At 54.0% G+C, this 5,000-nt stretch overlaps 1 non-coding gene across 1 annotated transcript in view; it reads left to right on the top strand.

The window, feature by feature from the left end:
* The first annotated feature begins 3,538 nt into the window (after nucleotides 1–3,538).
* LOC124733133 overlaps nucleotides 3,539–5,000 on the top strand; it is a 1,909-nt gene continuing 447 nt past the window's right edge. The window contains exon 1 of the ribosomal RNA XR_007008929.1: nucleotides 3,539–5,000. This exon is cut by the window's right edge and continues 447 nt beyond it. This is a non-coding gene — a ribosomal RNA (small subunit ribosomal RNA).

Genomic DNA, 5,000 nt, shown 5'->3' on the forward strand with positions numbered 1-5,000 from the left:
TATGAGACGCCAAGCCGACTAAGACAGCGATGGCGCCACAGTGGCCGCCTTTCGACGCCACCCACAAAGGCTGCAGCCTCTGTCGACCATAGCACCCAATCTCCAGTGGCTCTGCCGCACGAAGCCGTGGACCGGCAATGACGCCACCCGCACCCGTTCGTGCACCACCCCAACCGCCAAACTCGCACCTCCAGCGGATGAACGGCGGACGTTTCCCGCACTCGTAAAGTGCAATCCACCCCTATAACTTGCGTTTCATGAAGAGTTATTTCCAATATGCGACATTCCCGCTGTCCGTATACATGAGCCGCGACCTGTACCACTTACGAGCGAGAGACGCGATCGCGTTGCTCACTGTACGGCGTCCGATACCGAGCCATCAGCATGTCGGTCCCCATGCGCGTTGCACTCGCACTCGCAGTCGCAAAAACGTGGGGCAAATATATTACGCGGAAGAGTTATAACAGACCGAGCCCCACTGCATGGGGGGAGTCTTTGTCACTAATGTACACAGATGGAACATTTTGGACTGGAACCAGATTACCCGTACACACGGCGCTGATTAGTAATCAATGCAGAGCCATCAAACTACAGCAAATATACACAACTGTCCGTATACATGCTGAAAGAGTCTGCCCAAAATGGGAACCACACGTCAGCCAGACACTCTGATCACGCACCACTCTCTGCTTCTAACAGGCGCACATACAATATGTAAGCACCAGCATGGAACAACATCCAGTGCATCTTCTCCGCCACATTACACAATCCACACTATCACAACCAGACCAGGAGGTCCGTGCGGAAAATACAATATCCCAGCCTTTCGACATCCACCATTGCGCAGACCAGGCACCAACACCCACACATGTCCTATACAACGGTGCACCCAACATCACAATAGTACCTCCTGTCACAGCGCACAAACAATGACATGAGTCAAAGACACAGGTCTCACACAAGCATAGAATTGGAGCGCCGCCTCTAATAAGCCAAAGGTGCATCCTGACGTGACAAATCTGATCATGTCACAAGCATTCACTTACTATAATCACTATCAACGAACCTGCCGCCCCCGCCCCCCCCCCCCCCTACACCTTTCCGTACAACAACGTGTAACCTAACCTAACCTAACCTAACCTATGTTGTACCTTAACCTAACCTATGTTGTACCTTAACCTAACCTATGTTGTACCTTAACCTAACCTATGTTGTACCTTAACCTAACCTATGTTGTACCTTAACCTAACCTATGTTGTACCTTAACCTAACCTATGTTGTACCTTAACCTAACCTATGTTGTACCTTAACCTAACCCATGTTGTACCTTAACCTAACCCATGTTGTACCTTAACCTAACCCATGTTGTACCTTAACCTAACCCATGTTGTACCTTAACCTAACCCATGTTGTACCTTAACCTAACCCATGTTGTGCCTCAACCTAACCCATGTTGTGCCTCAACCTAACCCATGTTGTGCCTCAACCTAACCCATGTTGTGCCTTAACCTAACCCATGTTGTGCCTCAACCTAACCCATGTTGTGCCTTAACCTAACCCATGTTGTGCCTTAACCTAACCCATGTTGTGCCTTAACCTAACCCATGTTGTGCCTTAACCTAACCCATGTTGTGCCTTAACCTAACCCATGTTGTGCCTTAACCTAACCCATGTTGTGCCTTAACCTAACCCATGTTGTGCCTTAACCTAACCCATGTTGTCGCCTTAACGTAACCCACGTTGTCGCCTAAACCTGCTCTGTAATTGTTATACGACTCGTTCAATTACTGTAGTGTTGCCCACCCGCAACCCTCGCAATATAGTTCGCTACTCGCACTGCCCGCACCCCTGTGTATCGCTTCATGTTAAACACCTTGCAAGTCTTGCTCACTTTCCACATGCTCCTGCTGTACACTGTAATGTGGATGGCAGCAGGACGTACATGCCGCCCCTCCCCACGTCCCCACCTTGCCCCCTGCCTTCGCAAGCTGGTTGGTGAGAAGTTTGCATGTTCAATGCCCTTCGCATGCGACGTACTCAGGCTACGTTGTGGTGCGGCCTGTGTCAACTGTCCGCTGATGTCGTACGCGTGAACCACAATCTGTACTGCACATTCGTCCTTATGTACTGAATGATACATCGTGGCACATGTGTGACCGCACAACGACTGCGCCCAAAAACGGCGGACCATACAGTGCAAATATTGTGCACGCAGCTACGTGTCGTCTCCCTATGAGAGCTGGATTGCAGTGTGGTACGCCATAGAGACGTGTGGGAGGAACGGACGCCGTGGATGGCGATCAGCATGAGCTGTCTGTTGATGTATTCGGACCTAGTCGTCTCTCCTCACACACCGTGATGGCATGGTGCACCGCGTTCCATATCTGCGACATGCTACAGAGGCCGGTTGACAGTCGTTCGAGCAATGGACATCGCATACGTACGGGGGCCACCTTCCACGTATTGTCTAGGCGTGCACATTTTGTTGCGTGTATGTGGGCAGACGTAGTGTGGCGTGACACCTGACACAGGCATGCAATAATCGTTGAAGTTGCAAATGGCGATGGACGCCTGCGTTTTCTGGTGAAGTTACGCAAATGAACAAATGGTAACCTGTTGTGGTGCGGTTGTTCTCGCTAGGGGTGAATCGGTGATGGCGACGATAGGTTGAGGTACTAACCGGTTGTTCCAGCGATACCCACCATGCCGACGAAACTGAACGGCATCTGGGTGTGAAGCGATACGCGGCGGTGGCTGGGTGGGACCGTCCCCGGCCGGTGAGGGGGCGCCTCCCGGCGTGCTGGCCGCGCGGTGCGTGGGCGCACGCGCTACAGCCGGCTGGTGGGGGCGGCCAGTGGCAGGCGCGCCGGCCGACGGACGCGGCAGGCGTCGCAGCTGCGCGCCGGCGCACCCTGCGCGCGGCGCCGTGCGGCCAAAGTAGGTCCTCGCGGGCCCGGTGCGAAGCGCGGTGGACATCTTCAGTGTGCTGGTCCGATTGAGGACTGTGTGCGTTGAGGATGCGCCGCCGCCCGGCGCTCGGCGCCGCGACGCCGTCTGCTGCTCGGTCGCCCCAGCGGTTCTCGCTGGTGGTTTGTATCGCAGCTGTGCGGATGTGTTGGCGCGTGCGCTGTGCTGGGAGAGTTCGCTTCGGCACCCAAGTGGGGCTTTTGTCCTTCTGTGGCGCTGGCGTTGGAGCTGCCGGTCACCGTAGGTGGCGCGTGTTGTCTCCCGCCGGCAATGCCACGACAGCACGCTCCCGGGCCTCTGTCGGCAGCGGCAAGCTCAGTTGGGAGCACGGGTGGTCGCACCGAAAGCGTCTACTCGCCTAACTCCGGGCGATTGCGCCTCTCTCGAACCCGACCAAGTACTTGGGACGGCGCTGCGCGCCGCCGGGACCTGAGAGGGTTTCGAGGTGTATTGTGCAGGGGAGCTCAGCCTCCTCCTGTTTGCAGAATGATTGAGCGGACGCTTGCGTGTTCGCGCGGGCCCCCGGGACACACTCCCGGGCGGCCGGCTGCTCAGCTCTAGTTGACGCAGCTCCCTGGTTGATCCTGCCAGTAGTCATATGCTTGTCTCAAAGATTAAGCCATGCATGTCTCAGTACAAGCCGCATTAAGGTGAAACCGCGAATGGCTCATTAAATCAGTTATGGTTCCTTAGATCGTACCCACGTTACTTGGATAACTGTGGTAATTCTAGAGCTAATACATGCAAACAGAGTCCCGACCAGAGATGGAAGGGACGCTTTTATTAGATCAAAACCAATCGGTCGGCTCGTCCGGTCCGTTTGCCTTGGTGACTCTGAATAACTTTGGGCTGATCGCACGGTCCTCGTACCGGCGACGCATCTTTCAAATGTCTGCCTTATCAACTGTCGATGGTAGGTTCTGCGCCTACCATGGTTGTAACGGGTAACGGGGAATCAGGGTTCGATTCCGGAGAGGGAGCCTGAGAAACGGCTACCACATCCAAGGAAGGCAGCAGGCGCGCAAATTACCCACTCCCGGCACGGGGAGGTAGTGACGAAAAATAACGATACGGGACTCATCCGAGGCCCCGTAATCGGAATGAGTACACTTTAAATCCTTTAACGAGTATCTATTGGAGGGCAAGTCTGGTGCCAGCAGCCGCGGTAATTCCAGCTCCAATAGCGTATATTAAAGTTGTTGCGGTTAAAAAGCTCGTAGTTGGATTTGTGTCCCACGCTGTTGGTTCACCGCCCGTCGGTGTTTAACTGGCATGTATCGTGGGACGTCCTGCCGGTGGGGCGAGCTGAAGGCGTGCGACCGCCTCGTGCGTGCTCGTGCGTCCCGAGGCGGACCCCGTTGAAATCCTACCAGGGTGCTCTTTATTGAGTGTCTCGGTGGGCCGGCACGTTTACTTTGAACAAATTAGAGTGCTTAAAGCAGGCAAGCCCGCCTGAATACTGTGTGCATGGAATAATGGAATAGGACCTCGGTTCTATTTTGTTGGTTTTCGGAACCCGAGGTAATGATTAATAGGGACAGGCGGGGGCATTCGTATTGCGACGTTAGAGGTGAAATTCTTGGATCGTCGCAAGACGAACAGAAGCGAAAGCATTTGCCAAGTATGTTTTCATTAATCAAGAACGAAAGTTAGAGGTTCGAAGGCGATCAGATACCGCCCTAGTTCTAACCATAAACGATGCCAGCCAGCGATCCGCCGCAGTTCCTCCGATGACTCGGCGGGCAGCCTCCGGGAAACCAAAGCTTTTGGGTTCCGGGGGAAGTATGGTTGCAAAGCTGAAACTTAAAGGAATTGACGGAAGGGCACCACCAGGAGTGGAGCCTGCGGCTTAATTTGACTCAACACGGGAAACCTCACCAGGCCCGGACACCGGAAGGATTGACAGATTGATAGCTCTTTCTTGATTCGGTGGGTGGTGGTGCATGGCCGTTCTTAGTTGGTGGAGCGATTTGTCTGGTTAATTCCGATAACGAACGAGACTCTAGCCTGCTAACTAGTCGCGTGACATCCTT

The sequence above is a fragment of the Schistocerca piceifrons genome, unplaced genomic scaffold, assembly GCF_021461385.2.
Source record: "Schistocerca piceifrons isolate TAMUIC-IGC-003096 unplaced genomic scaffold, iqSchPice1.1 HiC_scaffold_1382, whole genome shotgun sequence".
Classification (NCBI taxonomy): Eukaryota; Metazoa; Arthropoda; class Insecta; order Orthoptera; family Acrididae; genus Schistocerca; species Schistocerca piceifrons.